Source organism: Macaca nemestrina, chromosome 5, assembly GCF_043159975.1.
Source record: "Macaca nemestrina isolate mMacNem1 chromosome 5, mMacNem.hap1, whole genome shotgun sequence".
Taxonomy (NCBI): domain Eukaryota; kingdom Metazoa; phylum Chordata; class Mammalia; order Primates; family Cercopithecidae; genus Macaca; species Macaca nemestrina.
In genome coordinates, this window is record NC_092129.1 from 119117644 (window position 1) to 119140727 (window position 23084).

A 23084-nucleotide genomic window follows, 5' to 3' on the forward strand; every position below is an offset into this window, starting at 1 on the left:
ACATATAAAACAAAGAAAGACAGCAAGATAGAAAAAGAGAGACTAAAGAACCACAAGACAAACAAAAAATAGTTAACAAAAATGCCAAAGGTAAATTATTTCTTATCAAGAATCACTTTAAGTGTAAATGAAGCAAACTCCCCAATCAAAAGATATAAAGTGTCTTAATGAATAGTAAACAAGATCCACTTATATGTTGCCTACAACAAACTCAGTTTAGATTTGAGGTTACATACTGGTTGAGAGTAAGAGATGAAAAAAGATACTTTATTCAAGTGGTAACCAAAAGAAAGGAGAAGTGTCAGTGTGCAATCAAGTGGGAAAATTAGAAAAATAAAAGGAAGAAGTGGCTATGCTTATGTCAGACAAAGTAGACTTCAAGTCAAAAATGGTCTTTAGAAACAAAGAAAGTGATTACATTATGAAAAAAGGATCAACTCAATAGGAAGATATAACATACATGTCTATATACACTCAATATCAGAACAGGCATATATACAACTTTTCACACAATAGCAAAAATAGCTACATTCTTCTCAAGTACATACAAAATATTCTCCAGTATAGGTCACATATAAGATTACAAAACAAGACTTAACATACTTAAGATCAAAATTGTACCAAGAATCTCCTTTGACCACAATGGAATAAAATCAAAAATTGGTAACAGTAAGAAAATGAGAAACCTCACAAAAGCATGGAAATGAAGCAACATACTCTTGAGCAATCACTGGGTACAGCATAGGTCAAATGGGAATTTAAAAACTATCTTGAGACAAGCTAAACTAGAACTGAGCAAACTTATGGGATGTTATACTAGTTAGGGTTCTTCAGAAGAACAAAACAAATAGGATATATGCCTATATGAAAGGGAGTTTATTAGGGAGAATTGGCTCAGGATTATAAGGTGATACGCCGCCGTCAAGCTGGGGAAAGTGAGAAGCCAGGAGGGGCTTATTCCAAGTCCAAAAGCCTCAAAACCAGGAAAGCTGACAGCATAGCCGCCAGCCTGAGGCTGAATGCCTGAGAGTCCCCAAGAAACCATTGGAGCAAGTTCTAGCATCCAAAGGTCTAAGAACCTGGAGTCTGATGTCCAAGGGCAAGAGGAACAGAAGCAAGGATCTGGCATGGAAAGAACAAAGGGAGCCAGAAACTCAGCAAGGGAAGTTGTCCCACCCTCTTTGTCTGTCTGTTCTAGATATATTGGCAGCCTATGGGATGGTGCCCGATCAAATTGAGGTTGGGTCTTCCTCTTCCAGTCCACTGACTCAAATGTCAGTTTCCTATGGCAAACACACACAGAAATAATACTCAAATGTCAATCTCCTCCTCACAAACATACCCAGAAACAATACTTTACCAGCCATTTAGGCATGCCTTAATTCAATCAAGTTGACACCCATTAAGTTGACAGCAAGCTGACATCTACTCATAACAGATGTAGTAAAAGCAGTCATGAGGGAAGTTTATAGCAATAAATTCCTACATTAAAAAACATAAATATCTCAAATAGGCAATTTAACTTTACACTTCACAAAACTAGACAAAAAACAAACCAAAGCAAAGTTAGTAGAAAGAAGGGAATAACAGATCAGAGTAAAAATAAATGAAATAGAGAATAGAAGTACTACAGAAAAAAATAAACAATATCAAAGTTTTTTTTTTTGAAAAAATAAACAAAATCAACAAGCCCTTAGCTAGTTTGTCAAAGAAATAAGAGAAAAGATTCAAATAAAATCAGAAATAAAAGAGATGTTACAAATAATGACTCAGAAACTAAAAAAGATTGTAAGTGATTATAAACAATTACATGTCAATAAAGCAGATAAATTAGAAGAAGTGGAAGAAATTCTTAGAAACATACAACTTATCAAGACTGAATCAACAGATAGAAAAGCTCGATAGACCAAAAACAACAAAGACTTGAAGTAATAAATAAAAGTCACCCAATGAAAAAAACTCAGGACCGCATAGCTACGTAGCTGAATTCTATGAAATATTCAAAGAATTATTACCAATCTTTTATGAACTCTTTAAAAAATAGAAGTAAAGATAATACCTCCAGCATTACATTGATACCAAGTCAGACAAACATAAATATAAGAAGAGAAAGCATCAGACCAATATCTCATATGAGCATAGATGCAGAAGCCCTAAAAATATACTAGCTAACCAAACTTAATGTCACATACAAAAGATTATACATAATTACAAAGAGGGACTGATCTTGAAGTGCCAAGTTGTTAAAAATAGGCAAATTTAATTGACATGATACACCCCATTAACAGAATAAAAGATAAAAATCACACAGTCATTCAATAGCTGCAAAAAATAATTGACAAAATTTGACATTTGTTAATTATAAACCCATTTAATTAAATGTGTATAGAAAGAAATTTTCTCAACATAATAAAAACCATTTATAAAAAGCCTACAACTAATATCATCAACAATGGAGCAGAACTCAGATCCTTTTACCTAAGATCTGGTATGAGGCCAGAATACCCATTTCTTCATAGTACTAGAAGTACCATTAAACATAGTACTAGAAGTACCAGCAAAAGCATTCAGACAAGAAAAGGAAATAGAAGGAATCTAAATTATAAGGAAAGAAATAATTATCCTTGTTGTGCTATAATCCTACATATCACATGTCCCTAAAGACTCCACAAGAAACTGTCAGAACTGATCACTGAATTAAGTAAAATAGCAGGATACAAAATCAACATGCAAATGTAACTTGTATTTTTATGTTAATAATAATCTACATCCAAAGAAAGAATTTAAAAAATCCCATTTATCATAGCTTCTTATCCAAGCAAGTGAAAAACCTATATACTGAAAATTTAAAACTTCAGTGAATGAAACTGAAGCAGACACAATAAATTGAGAGATATCCTGGATTTGTGAATTAGGAGACTACCTAAAGTAATCTTCAGATTCCATGCAATTCCTTTCAAAATCTCAATGGTATTTTTCACAGAAATGGAAAAACAATCCTAAAATTCATTCAGAACCACAAAATACTGTGAAGAGCCAAAACACTCTTAATAGAAAAGGAAAACAAAACAAAAAAGCTGGAGGCATTACACTTTCTTATTTCAAATTATGACACAAAAATATAGTAGTCAAAATAGTATGATACTCGCGTAAAAAGCAGACACATAGGCTAATGGAACAGAAGAAAGAGCTCCAAAATAAACTCAGTGTACACAGCCAATAATTTTATAAGGCCATGAAAATGACATAATGGTTAAAGGATTTTGTGTTTTCTTCAATAAATTTTGATACAAAAACTGGATAGCCACATACAGAAGTCTAAAATTGGACCTTTATCTTTCACCATACACACAAATCAACTCAAAGTGATTAAATACCAAAATATAAAACCTTACATCATAACACTCCTGAAAGAAAACAGGGAAGAATTCCCTGATGTGGATCTTGGCAATGGTTCTGTGGATATGAAACCAAAAAACACAGCCAGCATAAGCAAAGTATCAAGTGGGACATCAAGCTAAAATATTCAATCCACCAAACGAAAAGGCAGTTTATAAACTGAGAAAAAATAATGCAAACCACATATCTAAAAAGGGTCTAATTTTAAAAATATATGAGTAACTCATTAAAATTCATTGTGAAAAAACAAATATAGTCATGCACTACATAATGACATTTCAGTAAAATGATGAATAGCATGTATGGTGGTGGTCCCATAAAATTATAACACCATACTTTTACTGTACCTCTTCTATGTTTAGGTATATTTAGATACACACGTACATACCTTTGTATTAAAATTGCCTATAGTTCAATACAGTAATATATTATACAGGTTTGCAGCCAAGAGTAATAGGAGTTTACTAGGCTATAAATCTAGGTTTCAGTAAGTACGCTTTATGATTTTTGCACAAAGGTGAAATTGCCTAATGTTGCATTTCTCAGTATATATTCATGTCATTAAGCAATGCAAGACTGAAACTCAAGTAAAAAAATGGTCAACGGACCCAAGTCAACATTTTTTCATGTAAGACATACAAATGGCTAACAGAAATATGAAAAAGGTGCTCAATATCACTAATCATTAGGGAAATGCAAAGCAAAACCACAATGAGGCATCAGTTTTACACCTGTTAGAATAGTAATTATCAAAAAGAAAAAGAAAAACCATGTTGGTGAGGTGTGAAGAAAAGGGAAGCTTTGAGAATGTAAATTGATATAGTCATTATGAAAAACAATATGTAGTTTCCTAAAAAAAAAATAATAATTTCTATATGACCCATATAACTTTTTGCTGGATATATACCCAAAATAAATGAAATTAGTATCTCAAAGAGATATCTACATTCATTTGTTTGTTGAAGCATCATTTACAATAGCCAACATACGGAAGCAATCATAGTGTCCATCAGTGGATAAGTGGATAAACAAATTATATATAACACAGGTACTAAAATTGCCTACAGTATTCAATATAGCAATATGCTATTCAGGTTTGTAGTCAGGAGCAACAGGAGTTTAGTAGGCTATATCATCTAGGTTTCTGTAAGTGCACTCTATAATTTTTGTACAAAGGTGAAATTGCCTATATATAATACATATATATATACACACACACATATATATACACACACATATATATCCACGTATATCCATGTATGACAATATGGATGAGACTAGAGGACATTATGCTAAATGAAATAAGCCAGATTTGGAAACAAAAATGCTATATCATCTTACTTATGCATGGAACATTAAAAAGTTGAATATGTAGAAATAGAAAATAGACTGGTGTTTACCATGGGCAGAGAAAGGGAGAAAGTGAGGGAGATGTAGGTCACAAGGTATAAATTTGCAGCTATATATGATGAATCATTCTAGAGATCTAATGCATAGCAGGAGGTTTATAATTAATATTCTATTATATATTAAAATTTTGCTAAGATAGTAGAAATTAGGTGCTCTTACCAAACACAAGAGGTAAATATGAAAGGTAATGGATATGTTAATTTGCTTACCTGTGTTAATTTTTTTAATGTGTATACGTTATCAAAACATCATGTCTTGCTCTTTAAGTAGATACAATATATATTTGTAAAGACACATTTGAAAAATGTAATTCAACTTAGGAAAAAAGAGCTTCTTTAAATAGATTGTTACATTTGAAATAATGTTTTGTATAAGTATACACCAATAGGAAGGGGAGAACTACTGAAATTAAGAGCATGCTCCTGATTATGAGATTTGCAAGGATCTCAAAGTCAGGCACAAGAGGACTTCCCCGTATAAGGAAGAGTAAACAAAGCTAGAAAAAAAAAAAAGAGGTGTAAGAAAATAGAAAGAGTAAACGCAGTTTATGTGATAGGACAGTTGAGCAGTGAATGTTTCACCTTGAGGTAGGCCTATTTTCTCTGCAAGGAGCCTTAAGGAGCATTTACATGCTGGCTCAAGCTGAAGGTGGGTCAAAGTTCAGAGGCTTGGGGGACAAAGAGAAGCTTAACCACAGTTTGATCAAGTCAGATTTATAGGCACTTTTACAATAGCTCACTGGGGACAGATAGCTCAGCTAATTATTTATGAGTAGCAGACTCAAAATTTGAAAGGGTTCTGTCTGGCCTTGTCACAGTAATAATTAAAGAAAGAATCCATGAGTAATATGGGAAATAATCATTTTATAGTAAGCCTTTTCCTGGAACACATGAATTTTTGAACATCTCTGTTTTCCAGGTCCAAAATAGTCAAGATACATGTATTTACATGGATGTGTTTTAATTTTTCTATGATAAGTAGCTGTGAATGGAATCTCTGGGTCTTGGGGTGTCAAATAAAAATTGCACTGGGCAGAGTAAGTGAAAATAAAGATTTTATTCAATATTCTTGCAATAGGAAAGAGAGATTGAACTCAACTCCACTGAATCAAATTGTAAGCTAGTAGAAAAGTACTAAAGGATGTCAGAGGGAAGGCTAGTCAAAGTGTTCACAACGTGTGTGTTGGCTAATTGGTGCTTAAGCTTCTACTTTCCCACAGAGACCACAGAAGATAGGATGGGGCACTCACTTTCTTGATGACTACATTTCAAAGGAATGCCTTTCAGGTCATTGAGAATGACATTCCCTAGGTCCTAAAACTGGCAGGATGCTGAAAGTATTTATATTTCAAAGGAGCAGAAAAAGACTTTATAATTGAAAGTCTTCCAGAGTCAATGTTCTAAGAAAAGTAAGGTTAGGTGCCTATATGAGGAAGAAACTTGTCTGATGTCTAGTCAAGTTGTTGAGAACATCAGGGTCAACCCCATCAACAGTAAGTTGATTTTTTACCTTTATAAGAAACTACCAAATTGTTTTTCATAACACTTTCACCATTTTTTACTTTTACTTTTATAACAGACACTGGCAAGAACCCATCAGCAGGTGAAATAATAAACACATTGTGGTATATCTAAACAACGGAATAATGCTCACAAATAAAAATAAATGAAAGCTGATATATGCAAAAACATAGGTGACGCTCACCTTATGTTCATTAAAAGATGCCAGACAGGAAATAGTACTTACTATATTATTCCATTTATATAAAAGTTTGAAAAGATAAGTCACATGTATAGTGAAAGAAAGTAGTTCGGTAGTTGCCTGGGGCTAGGGTTAAGTCTGGGAAAGGAAGTAAGGAGCCTTTTACTGGGAGGATACAAATGTTATATGTATATCAATTGTAAAGGACTTGCATGGGCATATTAATTTATCAAAACTCACCAAAATGTATACCTATAATGAGTACATTTAATATTTTGTAAATAAAGCTTAATACATTTTATTTCAAAAGCACAAATGCTATAAGACATAATATCACTAAATCACTAAACCCTCGTGTAGGAGGAAAAAAAACATATGTCAGTTACTTTTCGTTTTTATTGTACAAAGTTGGTAATTAGTTTTTTTACTTATGTAAGAAAAAGATGTCTGGAGATCAGAGTATCTATGACCTCAGGCTCTTACAGAACAAAGCAGAAGGGTGGGGGAAAGACCTTATTGAAATTTAAATTAATTTATTCACACTTTCTCTTGTTATGATTAGCAAGAAAGAGCAAAAAGTTCCCTAAAACGTTCGTAAGTGGTAACAAAATGTTCCCTGAGCTACTCAGTTCATTGTTCTTTTTCCAATCTCCCTGTAAACAACTTTTAACTTCAAAGCATGTAAAACATCACAATGTTCAAATAACCTGGAGAATGTTTGTTTTGGGGAAAGATATTTTTTTTTCTGCCTAAGGGGTGAAAAAATTTGAAGAGCTATGTATTTACCTGTACTATGATTATCTAAGTTGTCTTGATTATTTTGCTATTCTGATAAAATTTTAGGAACATTTTGTCTACTTATTTAGTGTACCGCAAAATAGACGTGACTCTTGCAGATTTGAACAGAAAGACAAGTGAAGCTTGATTTCTTTGACAGTGGTTACTGGTCTACTTGATCAATGAATGGCAATAGATAATATGTCTTGATTTCTGTTGGAACGTGACAATTTATGACGTGAGATCCTGTGAGCCACATAAACATTATTATATGTTATAAAAAAAGGGTTGGAATGAATTGGTTAGTCCTGCAAACACAGTGATGGGAATAGCAGCATACATAGCGCTTGGTCTTTGTCTCTTTTTAGTTAAAATCTTTGTCACTGATTTTACCAAACATCTTGATGGTGTGCCTGTCATTAGTTTGTTTGTCCTAAGGCTATTCCCCTTCCTCTACCTCCTGTTCTGTTCAGTCTCTCAGAGGACTGGCCGGTCCAACTACGGACTCCCTCACAATTAGAGGGTATTGGTAGAAGAGTGCAAGAGTGAGGAATGGAGGAAAGGAAAAAGGAAAAAGCTAGGAAATGTGTTCCTGTCACTCTGTGTGTTAGATGGCTTTTTCTCTCTGTTTCAGTTTCTTCTTAAAAGTGCCATTTTCTGTGTTCCAAACTCTTGCTGGGAAGCCCCCGGGATGTTTCCGGCTCCCTCATACAGCCTCCCATCAGCACTCAAGTTCAGCACCTTGTGCTTGATGGTGTTTTCTAACGTTGCTAGTCTCTGAGTCTTCCTACTGCCCCTTTTTTGGTTTTTATCTCTTTCTTACCTTTGTAACTGTTTGTCCATGTTAACTTTACTTTACTGAACTACCTGCCGTGGACTCTTGTTTCTCTGAATTTCCCTTTATTCTCACTGATACAGGTGCCATGTTGGTTAAAATTGTAGATGGCACGAAAGTAGAATGGTCAAAGGGGTAGAACTATAATGTATCTTGACAAATGTATTTTCTGTTTTATACAGATATAATCCATTTTTTCAGAGTGTAAGATTTAAGATTTAATTCAGATATATGTATCTATGGATTTTATAGTCATAGAAAATTGACTATAACTATGTGCTTCATAAGGCAACTCAATAGAGGTTTATGAACTTGTGCTCAGGATAAGAAGGCATGTGTATATTCTGGGAAAAGATGCTGAGATAAAAATTGTAATACAAAAGAATCAGCACCTGTGAAGGAAAGAGGGAGAAAACAGGTTTGCACAGAGAAAGAGGTCAAATTTTAATGCATTTCTGAAAAAGACTTGGCAAGCAGGTAGGAAATTCTAGAGCGATGACTGCCTTTCAGAATGTCCCACATAGTGCCTAAGGACCATGTGTGCCTGGCTTTCATAGCCATGCCTTACTCTTCAGATGCAAGTTGTCCATGGAAAGATGAGAGAGTTTTCCGTAGCAGAGGCAGACTAAAAGAAACTGCAACTTGCCAAATGACACCAGCTATTCCACACCAGCCCCTACACCTACCTCACAGCTGGGTTGAACACACCCAATACACACCTGGGTTGAAAATCTTTCCTTGAAGGGTATCAAGGTGGTGCATCTTCTGGTATTCCACAGCCTGGCTTTGAGTACTGGATCTCATTTTTACTCATTTTATAATATTGGAAAACCTTTAATTGTCTATATGCTTCAGTTTACTCCTTTATAAAATGAAATAATAGTATCTACCTGTGATGGTTACTTTTATGTTTCAACTTGGCCAGACTTTAGTGTCCAGAGATTTGGTCAAGCAGCGGTCTATATGTTGCTATCAGGATACTTTTCAAATGTATCTAACACCTAAATCAGTAGATGTTTAGGAAATTAGAATATACTTCATAATGTGGGCGAGCCTCATTCCATCAGTTGTGAGTTTCAAGACAAAGACTGAGGTCCCTGAAGAAGAATAAATGTTGCCTTTAAATTTCTTTTAGACTCAAAAATGCAACATCAACTCATAAAAATTTTCAGCCTGAAACCTATCCTGAAGATACTAGACTTGACAGATCTACAATACATGAGCCAGTTCCTTAAAATCAATCTCTCTCTATAGATGATATAGATATAGACCCTGATTCTGTTTATCTGATGAAAACTGACTAATACACTACCTCACAGGGCTGTTATGTGGCTTAAATACATTGGGCTGTATAGCACAGTGCTATAGTAAGGACACAATATATTGGCTCCTACGGTTTACCAGGTTTCTATTCATTACCAACTAAATGCATTATTTTAACTTTAAAAATAATGAACCATCTGTATAGGAACCCACATTTTAATTCTTACATAGGTTGTTGACTTTTTTTTGAACCAACTGTATTTAAATCAATCTCGAGTACTCTAAGGGGTTTGTATAACAATTAAATATTATACATGAAATAAAATGTTGAATTGTACTATTTTTTATTGTAGTCCCCTAGACACTTTGTTTTTCCTAGCAAGTCTCTGAAAATTTATCATGCAGATTACAGTATAATATTAGCCACCTTTTAGTACTAGAAGACTGTAAAATTCACTCCATGGTGCTTCAATGCATGAAGGTACTTTCAGAGTGTTTTATGTAGCATAATCCATTTACTAAAACTTTCAGTGTCCCTTGTTTTATGAGGTTCTGCAAAGATGACAGATGTTCCTTAATGTTTCACCCTGGGAATTCTCCCTCGAATAAAGTTGTCTACATAGGAAACTATGAATATAGATTCAGTTGTTTAGAGAATGAAAATCTTCCAATTATAACACTATTTATTATAAGGTTTACAAAAATATTTGCACTAAAACAAAATGTACTGGAGTAAGATGAGTAACTCAAGCTGTCCCTTAATTGTCACGCAAAAGGTTATTGCAAAACTGTTTTTAAATGCATGGATGCTGAATGACCGTCTGTGTAGGAATAATGTGGAGAAATTGTTCATATAAAGATTTCTCTATTGTACCCATATCTACTGGTCAAAATCCACAGAAAGAAAGCCCCACATTTCCATTTTCATAATGGAATGGATTTCTTGTGATTTACAACCCTCTGCAATTGAGTTTAAAAAATAGGAAATAACTCAAAATCAACTACATAGAAATATAATTTTAACATACATAGAAATGTATTTGAGTGAAAGAGCTGTTAAATATGAAATGCTTAGTTGTCTGCTTTGTTTTTAGTGAGAAACATAGTATTTGGGTGTGTTGTACGCACTTCTATGCAGACACAGTGTCAGAAAGCAAGCAATTTATCTTAGAAAAAGAATTAAGTTTATATCACCTTAGCACATTTATAGAAATATGTTTTAAACTAAGGCAAACCTAGTTCAATGACACATATATGCTTTTTTTGGAACTCATTGAATGATATGATATTTAAGACTCAATAAACAAGCAATTAAGTTAAAAATTTAAACATTTTGACTTGATCATACACATTCCCCAAAGCAATTTAATTTTCTTGAATAACATTAATTATATCCAAATGATTAGCTCCTCACACCTGTAGAGCTACAAATCAACAGAACAATATGATCTGATGTCAAGTTCAAATTAAGAAGGAAGTAACTAGTTATTGTCTATTCAAACACTTTCTTCCTTAGTTCAGACAATGAGAGAGGAGTTGAAATTTATTTTAGTTTTTCAAATGATTATTGAATGTATACTATGAACTAGCTACTGTTTATTAGTACCTGGCACATATATTAATAAAATGTTCTTCTTCAAGGGATTTAAAAATCAAATTAAAGCAACTTATTCAAACTTAATTAACTATTGATCTATATCTTGCATTACATAAGAATTATGTCCACCTACAGATACTAAGGACCCTATCTAAGTTTCTTACTGCTACCATAGCAACTTATCACAAATGCATAGCTTTAAACAACACAAATTTACTTTCTTGAAGTTCTGGTGACCAAAAGGCCAAAATCAGTTTCCCCGAGGTTAAAGTCAAAGTGCTAGTAGACCTGCACTGCTTCTGGAGGATCAAAGAGATGATCGACTTTCCTGCTTTTTCTTCTTGCTTTTAGAGCTATATTCCTTGGTTCATGGCTTATTCTCCCATGTTCAGAAACAGCAGCTCTAGCATAGCATCTATCTATGTAATCGAATCTTCCTTTGCCTCTATCTTTTAAGAATTTTTTCTAAAGAAATTGGGTCCACACGGATAATACAGAATAATACATCCTAAGATCCTTAATCTAGTCACACACCAAAAGTCACTTTTTCTATACAAGAAATATTCACAGGTGCCAGGAATTAGGTCTTGACTGTCTTCAGAAGTCATTTCCAGCCTTCCACAAAACCCGAAACAGTGGCTCAAGCCAAAATAGAAGGGTACTTTTCCTGCCTATAAGTAAAACTTTGGTGTAGGAGATAGAAGCTAGAGTGACAGCACTGCAGTGTTGTCAGGGAAACAGAATCATTTAAGCTCTTTTCTACACCATTACTGGGTATGACCCTTCTTCAAATGCCTATAAGATGGATTCTGGAGCTCTAGCTATTGTAACTATACTTTATGCATTAGGGAAAAATAAAGAGTGGAGGAACAAAGATATATAAATCTGATGTCTCATTCTCTTTAACAAAGCTTATCCAGAAATTCCACCCAAGAACTTCATGTCACTTCTCATTGACTGGTGCCCACTCACACATTCTTGTCTACTGATACAGGAGACTCAGTATGAAATTTTTTAGCTAAATAGACTGTTGCCTATAAAAAATTGTGTTTGGGAAGGGGAAAATGGGAATTGGTTACTAGTATCTGCTGTTATACATCAGTATTTATTAAGTCACTTTATAAACTTATACTTTTGGCATATCTATAATAAAAATGCATACATTATTAAGTCAGTAATTATATCATCTCATAGAAATATCATTGCTTACACAGCAAAATACAAACTCTTGTTGCAGAAGTACACCATCTTTAAAAGTTGGGGCCCTTTCTTTGGTTGTGTCTGAGAAAAAGGAGATTGAATATTGACAGTTATGCTGTATCAGAAATACATCGCAGCTGTCATTGTACCATACAATACAATCCACAGACACTAAGACTGTAATGCCAGTGCTGGAAATGAAAAGTTGAAAGAACTGAAGATGAAGATGACTCAATTTACTTGTTTTTCTGAAGAATGCGAGAATTATTCTGCCAGGATTTGGGACAGAAATTTGAAATAGTCTATTCCATTTTGCATTACCTTCCAATGAGGTAGCTGAGATCTGAGTAACAAATCCTAGTATAGACATTATACAGAAACATTCTCAATATGTTCCCATTTTTTTTTCTACTCAAAGTATACTATTAAAATGAAAACATATTAGTAAATTATGCTCTACAAAATAAAATATAAAATAACATAATTTCTGGATTTTTTTTTTTAATATTAGAGTTTAGGATTTGGTTTACTCTTTTAAAATATCTTGAAAACACTTTGCTCTGTTTACCACATCCTCGGTGCTATTTATCTTGAGTGAAAAAGCTAAGTATACTCTTGTTTTTGTATTTTTAGCTTTGCACAGCTGTTTACATTAAAAATTGCATCTAGACAGAATTGCTTCCCTGTGGCACAAACACATTGTTTTGCTTTGGGGTTTCAAACATCAGAGGTAACTTTGAAATGTTCAGCTAAGTGCCTGGCACTCAATCACGTGACACTACTCCCTCCTCCTGCTCTTCCGTCTCACTTGCTGTTCCCTTTCAGGTGCCTTTGTGACATCAGTCCCTCTGACTCATCTTAAATGTTGAGATTTATCCCAGTTATTTTCCTCTCTCTGCACTTGCTCTCCCTAGGAGATTTCATTGTGCTTGTCTTGTTTATGGCATTCATATGTGTATCCCCAGCCTAAATCTCTCCGGTAAGCTGCAGCTCTTTAAGTTTAAATGCCTGTTGGAGTTTTCCATTGAAATGTCCCACAGATACCTACAACTGAGCCTGTTCAAAGCTAAAATCTCTCCCATTCCCTACATACCTACCCTCTCTCTTTTGTTTCTTCTATTAATTAAAAGCACTATCATTCACTCAATAGCTGAGGTAGGGAACAAGGCATTACTGCATGCCTTACTCTTATTTGTGGCCCTCACCTCCACCTCAGCCTTATCCAGTTACTATGTTCTATAAACATTGATTTCAAAATATCTTTAGAATCCCTTCACTCTATTCATCCAAATCCACCACAGATATTCACATTAAGACAAAAAATCCTGTTCTGAATAATCCACGGCTTTGCAACTCGCCTAAAGATTTTTTCATTGATACATCATGTTCCCAGTCCTAACGCTCATTGCAATGTACTCTTGTGAAAGCTTGGATCTGATCATGTTTATCTCCACTTAAAAACCCCTGGCTTTAAACCCAGCTTCCTTGAGATGACTAGAAAAACTCTTCATTGTTCAGTTTCTGTTTTTCTCTCCAGGAACACCTCACTCTTCCCACTGCACACTCCAAATTTATTAAATATATATTTTTTAAATTACCAACTATGCCATAAACTTTGCTAATATTGCATACTTAGTAAGCATAAGCTGTTCTTTCCATCTGAATATCTCTTTAATTCAAGTGCTAATAAATGCTTTGGATCAGAGTTTAAATGTGTCAACCCTTTCTGTTTCCCCAATCTAATAAGAATAACACACACACATCACACCATGTGATCTACAGTTGTCACATCCCTTTATCTTTGCTGTTCTTCCCTTAGACATTCAACTTCAAAGAGTACCTCTGTGCTTGTATTAATTAATACAATAACCTTATGTTTACTTCTATTATTTTAAAAGATGACTAGTTTCTGTCCTAATCTCTATAAAGAAGATTTTAAAAATCAACACCCAGTGCCTACGAGAGGATGTGCATATTGAGGGACAGTGATCACAATGGGAAGCAATGTAAAGACAACAAAAATATGACTGTCTTCCTTAACCTACTTTTTAAAACCTGGCCTGAGGAGGCTGGGCGCAGTGGCTCACACTTGTAATCCCAGCACTTTGGGAGGCCGGGGCGGCTGGATTACCTGAGGTCAGGAGTTCCAGACCAGCCTGACCAGCATGGTGAAATTCTGTTTCTACTTAAAAAATAACAACAAAAATAAATTTAAAAAAAAAATAGTTAGGTGTGGAGAGGGGCGCTTGTAATCCCAGCTATTCTGGAGGCTGAGGCAGAACTTGGGAGGCAGAGGTTGCAGTGAGCTGAGAGCCTGCCGTTGCACTCCAGACTGGGGCACAGAGCGAGAATCCCTAGCTAAAAAACAAAACAAACAAACAAACAAAAAACTGACCTGAGGAAAGGAGAGGAAGCTCACATTCCTTAGATTTGTGTGTCCTTTGATGCAGGAAACACTCAGAAATACCTTGAATGCTCTCTTACTTTTTTTTGAACTTCAACTATGAGATAGAAAACTCCATTTCAATTAGTTCACTCAGCCTAAATATATTTGGAATATTAGTTAGTTTTCATGATTGTCCACAGGGATTACCGAATTGTCTTTAATCTTCAATTATATGACTTTCTGATTCAGAACTCAGTGACTTAGAATCAACAAAGTAGAAGAAAAGATTAAATACATTAAAAGGTATTCAGGCAGGACAATAACAGGTTAAGTCCAACCCTGAAAGAGGACAGCAAAATACTTTCTTGATGAGGATATTAAACTCAGAAAAATAATTTTATTTTTTACATATGCCAATTCACTCATTCAATATATCTTACTAAACAGTATCACATAGAGCAAAACTATTACATTCATAAGTAATTCAACCAAGAAGAAAAGAGGAAACGATGCTAAAGTTGGTGAATAACATTTGATTAAATGAAATATTTATATAGTTTTTCCACGAAATACTTAGTTTACAAAAGGAAAAATAGTAACTACAGAGTCATTACACTCTGTAGTACTAGTGCAGAGTCATCTGATACCTCCTTAGTCAAGTAATCAATGTTAACATCACCAGTAATGGGGGGAATTAAATTGTGCACCATCTAGTGGATTCAATGAGAACAATGCATCATAACTCCTATGATATTCTGCCAAAACTACATTACGTGAATTGAATCATGAGGAAATATCAAACAAACCCAAATTGAGGCCCATTCTTTAAAATAACTGCTGATAACTTCAAAAGTTTCAAGGTCATGAATGTCAATGCAAGACTGTGGAATTATTCCAGAATGAGGGAAAGTAGAGAGACTAATAACTAAATGTAACACATTATTCTAGATTGAATCATTTTCCTGTGAAGAATATTTTTATAATAATTAGTGAATCACAAATAGTGATTAGGAATTAGAAGATAACATATCAATGTTAATTTCTTGATTTTTGTGTTGATACTTTGATTACAAAAACTAATATCTTTTTTCTGTAGGAAATATTTACTAGAGATTTTAGGATGACAGGGACATTCAGTTAGCAATTTACTCTCAAATGTCCTAGGAAAAACAAAAAGTCTCTTACTTGCTGTTTTACTGTAAAATTGAAATTATTTTAAAATAAATCTTAAAATTCAAAAAAAGGATAAAAAGACTTGTTTTCATATAAAATTGAATACAAATTCTGACTATTGTCTGAGAACTATTTTATCTCAAAACAATTTACGTTAGCTTTATTTGATTTATCTATAAACTATATTCTATCTCGCAGTGTTACCTTGATGGTTAAATAAGATAATTTGTTATATTTTTAGCAATGTAACATATAATATGTTAGAAATTTAATAAATATTACTCCTCAACCCCAATTAATTATAATAAAATTTCAGTGTTCACATCTTAATAAAAATAAATTATTTTGTCCATTCATGTATATCTCTATGTTTTTCTTTCTCCTACATCTTCCTATAGTAACATAATCTACCTCCCTTCTGTTTTATGGAATATCATATGAAGTTTACATAAAAACATGCTAACATCACAAAAGTAAAAGTTTTCAAAGATTATTCACACAAAAATTTAATTCATATTTTTAGTGGATGTTTCCATTTTATTCATTTTGAACTTTTAAATTTTATTAAATGTTTTATTTATTATTTTTATTAATATGTAAAGTCTCACTCATTTTTGTGACATGCCACCTATAATATTCTAAAATATAATTTCCACTGTGTCTAAAGTTATTTGTGATGGCTAATTAATGAAATAGAGCCCAAGAAAACTAAATAATTAAAGATGCTCTTGGCTCTAGATTTTCTTTTAAAATTAGCGTTAAAAGTGTGCCTCTCAAACTAGATTCCATGTTAGACTTACCTGGTCAGGTTTATAAATATTCACATGCCCCCACAGCACCCAAGAGTATAATATAATTGGCGTGGTTGATGCATGAGCATTGTCACTTTTTCAAGCAGGGAGGAGAGAAATATGGACACAAACAGAGTTGAAAAACTTCAGGCTAGGGATGTTGGTAATGATAATCATTCAGTTTACTCCCTTCTGTTCTAGGATGTTATTTTGAGAGTAATTGAGCAAGGAATGTATAAAAATTGGCAATGAATCTTCTATTCTTGCGGAATCAAAAGCATCATTTGTGTATAAGCAGATTGATAATAATATAAAAATTAAATGTAATAATGATGTAATCTAAAATGTTGTTCCAGATGTTGTTGACATTTTGTATTTTAGGCAAGAGAAGTTTACCTATCAAATTCTATGTAAAATGTATAAAACATTAACACATTCATTCAGTGAAATGCCTTGTTAATCTTCATTTTCAACAGAACCTAGCACAGACCAAAAGGATATAGAACAATCTGAGAACTAACATTTTATCATTTACTCTTATAATGCCTCAATAACTCAGTCTTACTAAAAACCAAATGATCACATTGTTTCATCACATTTCAGTCCTTATTAGCACAAATATTATTATTCATTTTCCTGAATCTGTCTATACATCATTATGTAGTACATTCAATTGATTTAAATACAATCCTCAAGGTCAGAGTTTGAGTTGTATGCATGTCTATATCCCTAGTCCAAAGCAGAGTGCCTAATCAAGTCGAGTGAATAGGTGAATGAGAAGCTAACATGATTTTTTGGTTCATTTTTAGATATTTTGGGTTCTGCTAATTTGGTTCTCCAAATTATATGACTCTTTTTCCCACACATGAAGTCATTTCAGCTGATATGCACTGTATTTTACATTTTTTTCTATACAATCTGTGAAAATAAAATTTAACTCTTTATCTAAAACATTGTTCCAGACATTGCTGATGTTTTGTATATTAGGCAAGAAGAGCTTACCTAATCTTTTCATATAGAGAGATAGCAAACAAAAGTTTTTAAGACTATTGCTAACAAGTTGGAGTTGAATGTATGTATAATGAAAAAATATCAAAGCATGACCTGTCTTAATAGGGGGGTTCATATACTTAGAATACTGCTTAAATGAATTCCTGTATATCAAGATACACTGCACTCTTTAGTTGAAGAAAACCATTCTGCTTACTAGATATTATTTAATCTATGTAAGTAAAAATGAGTAAACTGAGTTATAAATGAAAACTCTTTTTAATACACTCTTTAATTCTTTATACAAGATTCTCAGCTTTCTTCTGATGTTAGCATCTTGTTCAGCTTCCTTCTTTGTAAAAGTGGCTGAGTCGGTCAATTACATAGCATTGCAGCCTTTGGTTTCATGCCTTTTCTTGTCCTTGGCATTCTCTTTGCCTCTTTATGATAACGAGGATAATCTCTTCTTCAGTGGGCTCCTGTGGGGCTATAGCATCAAGGCTCTCAATAAAAATCTGAACAGTTCAACAATTTTTATTGAGTCTTGATTGAACATCCCCTAGGGAGCTAAGCACAGAAAAGAAGAGATAGGAAAATGTAGTCAAGAGCTGTAATAGCCTCAGTCTAAGGACATAGAGCACCAGTCCAACAGAACTGGCAATAACTAAAATTTAACAGCTTGGCATCAGTGCACATCTTCTGATGCCAAATAATGAGGCACAGAGAACAGAAATAAAAGTGGCACTGAAATTACATTTTTCTTTGCCTTTTATTATGAAACTCCAGAAATTACAACAGAATTAGGAATGGCCAAAGACAATGTTCTTTGGTTTCCTTTAAGTTAAATCTTAACTTTCAAAAACATAGGAAGTACATAATAAAGAATGGAAAATCTACTGGTACTACTAAAGTTTCTTCATCACCACTAGGACTTTCTCAGATCTTTCAAATATTGATATCACAGCATTAATTTCTCCTCCTTTAACCAAGTTGTTAGTGAAGAAAGACCATGGCAATTAAATAAAACAGTTCCACCCCCGCTGCCAAAAAAAAAGAAAAAACTAATTAAAAAAAAGAAACCATAAAGGTGGACATAGTTCCACAAAAAGGAATTTTTTTTTTTTTTTTTTTTTTTTTTTTTTTTTTTTTTTTTAGTTAATAGAAGAACTAGAAAGTAGCAACATTCATTATTTTTATAAGTGTCAATAGAACGCGTACTGAGAGCTCTGGCCTGTTTGCTGTTGTTCCTTACAATATATGACAAATTTTGTGTAAAGCTTTAAGTAAAAGCAACCTTCTCCGGTCAAATAAATGATTGGTGGAACCCTGAATAGAAAAAAAAGATAGTATTAAACTCTGTAAAACTTTCTACACTATACAATATTGTAATTCTTCAAGTGTGTGTAAAATATGCAACATTTTTAAAATTATGTATTTACTCTTCAAAGCGTTTTGAAGTAGAACACTAAACATGTACAAGGAAAAGCAGAAATAGCTAAAAAATCTCATTGATATAGCACATCCAAAAGCTTAATATATTCCTATCAGATTGTCACAATTTTAATAATGGACTTATGCATTAGATAGGAAAATTATTACGCACTACTGATACATACTTATTTCTAGAAATGAGGAAACTAAACCTAAGAAAGGCGGCACAATAAATGGTATCATGAAATAAAAATGGAAATAGATTAGTCCCCCCTTATTTGTGGGACATACATTCCGAGACTCTCAGTGGCCTCCTGAAACTGTGAATAGTATCAAACTCTATATACACTGCTTTTCCACTTAATAAATGAGAAGATTACCATGTGACTGACGGGTGGGCGGTGTAGGCAGTGTGGCTATGCTGGACAAAGAAATGATTCACGTCCTGGGCAGGATGGAGATTGGATGGTGCAAGATTTCATCACAATCCTCAGATAGGCATGCAATTTAAAACTTACAAATTGTTTATTTTTGTAATTTTTCATTTAATATTTTTGGACCACAAGTAATAGAAAATGCAAAAAGTGAAACCATGGATGGAGGGCATGGTAAAATACGGTATACATATTTAGGTCTCTTTCTTAGACTTCAAGTTACAAGAGGAACAACTCTTAACAGATATTGCCTTGGAGAATAAGGTTCTCTCAGTTTTTACTCCTCCTAAAAGAAAAAAAAATAGATAAATTCAATTAAATAAAGTTTAATTTAGCAATGAACAGTTTGTGAATTGAGCAGCCCCAGAACCATTCAGAATGGCTCCGGGTCTGCTACATGTTTAAGCAACATTTATGGACAAAGAAAGGCAAATGATGTACAGAAAATGGAAGTGACATATAGAAACAGTCTGTGGACTGCTCAGCTGCTGTAATCGGCTGGGACACCTAAGTTTGATTTTCAGTTTGTTTACATAATGAATTAGTTTGCAGTTTGTTACTTAGAATTCATATGCAGACTTCTAGAGCCCAAATTCAGTTTCATTTAATATACTTTGACAATTTCAGTTTTCGGGACCGATTTTTCTCAATACAGATGTCAAGTGACCAGTCAAATTTGTTATCCAGAGAGAGACATCACACTCTCTATACCCAGGGATCTACACCCTGTTAAATCAGAAATTCTGAGGGTGTCTGAAAGTTTATTTTCTTTCTATCTATCATCTTTCTATGTATCTATGCATGTATGTATGTATGTATGTATCTATGTATCCTATATAAAACTACATATTTAACTTTCTATCTACCTATATATTTTAGATTTATATGTAATAAACTTTCAGACTTTTCAGCATGTATAAATATATACTTAAATTATATATTAAGATTTGTGATTACACGTATTTGTAATTTTTGATTGTATATATTATTTCAAAACGTGTGTGTGTGTGTGTGTGTGTGTATTAAGTTTCAAGATCTTTCAGAAAGAAAACCACTGGGAAATACCCATGAACTGGCAAAATAATTTATCAATATGTGAACAGTGAGGCTTCATTATGATGGGTTGGGGTTGAGAAGTAATATTTATTGAATTCTTAAAGTATAGCAGTTTATCTCTGTGTGTGTACTGCTTTATATACTGTTTTTAATAATAAAAAAACATAATGAACAGCATAAATTTGGATGTTGATTAGTGAAATGAAGGAAACAACTAGAGAAAGAGAGAGAGACAGAGAAGGATGGAGAGCCCCTGGGGAAGCCATGATTTAAAAATATGACTCTGATTTATTTGAAGGCAATTGACTACACAGCTATAAAGAAGAGACAGGAGAATCAGTTAGAAGGCTAATAAAATAATTTAGATGTAATTATCAGGACAGCTTTAGGAGGAAATACTTAGGAAAATTATACAAATTTAAAATTTACCAAGCACATATGCGCGCCCACACACACACGTGCGTGTTTTTGTAAGCAGAAACACAAGACAACTAGCTAGTTAAGACACTAGCTAGAATAACCTTGCAGAGTTAACCTCTTATGACAACACCCCACAGGTAATACAGAGACAGTCAGATGTCACAACCTAGAAGTACAAGAGGATTGACTCTGGGAGGTGTACCTAGAAATGTAAATTCCTCCACTTATATAGAATTGAGAATATCCCCCCTCCTACAAGAGGAAGAAGAAACTTGGTTTCTTACCATTTCTAATATAAATACATCTTTCCAGGGAGAGGAAGAGACAGAATATCTGGGGTCTTCTAAAAGATTTTTAAAAGATTCTTTTTTTTTTTTTTTTTTTTGTATTTTTAGTAGAGACGGGGTTTCACCGTGTTATCCAGGATGGTGTCGATCTCCCGACCTCGTGATCCGCCCACCTCAGCCTCCCAAAGTGCCGGGATTTCAGGCGTGAGCCACCGCGCCCGGTCCAACTTTTTATTATTATTAATTATTATTATTATTATTATTATTATTATTATTATTATAGTTTAAGTTCTAGGGTACATGTGCATAACGTGCAGGTTTGTTACATATGTATACTTGTGCCATGTTGATGTGCTGTACCCATCAACTCGTCAGCACCCATCAACCATCATTCTCAGCAAACTATCACAAGAACAGAAAATGAAACACCGCATATTCTCACTCATAGGTGGGAACTGAACAATAAAAGACTCTTAAGAGAAATTCACTCTTAAGAAATTACATGATGTAGAAGAAGAATACATGTCTTTGGAGATCTATGAGCTAACCAGTCATCCTTTCCCTTAACCCAAATTATTTTTTAATATACAAGCATGTGAAAGAAGTAGAACCCCAAGTTAAATGAGGTCTTTTTGTATAATTATATATTGAGTCTATGCTCATCCTTTTATCTAACAGAAATTCAAGGTGATAAATATAAATTATCTAGTTAATATTAGGTTGGGAAGTACCAGATCATCTGGGTGAGTGCCCTACAGGAAAAAACAAAAACAAAAACAAAAAAACCACATGATATTAGCAATATAATTAAAATAATTTTTGATGAATCAGACACAAGATGACCATGTTGTTTTCAAACAATTTTATATCCAACAGAGGATAGATACCATTTATGTTAATTGCACACATGGGAAGCTCAAAGACATATTCTGTACTTTCTCCTGCTACAGAGGAAGCAGAAGCTATCAATTCATTTAAAGCAAGAAAGCAGAATTATTATCCTGCTGTGATTCTCCAGGTTCAAGTTGTCACTAGAAACAACAAAACAGGTTGAATTAATTTTAGTTGAACTACTGAGGCCACTCAAAAAACTTAGGTGGAAAGGGTAACTGGAGAGCCTGCACCTGGTCCTAAAAGCAAGATTATAGAACAAAGATGAATGAGCCTGGAAGATGCCATTGAATGCCATTGTATGTAATGGACCAATAGGCTATAAGATCAGAAAATCAGTGTGATATTGATAAATTGATAAATTTGTTGATAAATTCAGAGGATATAATACTAGTTTGGTTTTGCACAGTATTTTAATTGTTTAAAATTATCAATTGAAAATAATACCATTTCAAAGAAGTTATCTTAATCCAAGTAATTCACTATGAGAAACATATTGAACTATATTGACTTTAAGAACTTTATAACTATATTTACATAGTTTCAAATATAAACAAATTACTTTACTATTACTTTATCCCTTCCTATGAAAAGTGAGAAAAAGAGAGTTATTTAATAAAGAAACGAAAGAATAATAATAATGAGAAGAGGCCATTGTTTAATTTTCTTTCATTATTTCAGATCTTCTCACATTTAGAAGTGTTAAAAATATAAATTGTTCTTATTAGACTCTTAAAAAATACTTAGATGTTTGGTAAAATATTTAAAGAATTAGATAAGGAGACTCCAAGTCCAGAAAAGGCAGCTGAGTAGGGAATTAAAAATTTGAAATACTTGATATTGTAGTTTTATTAGAGTAACATCTTGGGTTCCAAGTTATCCGAATATTTAGGGATGTCAAATATGTATTCATCTTTGTTTCTTATTAATGTCACAATGACACAGAGTCTGACATTTTCTCTTCTTTTCTGTTGTTGATATTACTTTTATTGGTTTTTAAAGAGAGCAGTCCAAATAATAAATTTAAAGTCCACTTAACTACA

General features: G+C 33.4%; 1 long non-coding RNA gene across 1 annotated transcript in view; it reads right to left on the reverse strand.

The window, feature by feature from the left end:
• Positions 1–19501: 19501 nt before the first annotated feature.
• LOC139363170 (uncharacterized) overlaps positions 19502–23084 on the reverse strand; it is a 51154-nt gene continuing 47571 nt past the window's right edge. The window contains exon 4 of the long non-coding RNA XR_011623112.1: positions 19502–19673. This is a non-coding gene — a long non-coding RNA (uncharacterized lncRNA). The remainder of the gene's footprint in view (positions 19674–23084) is intronic.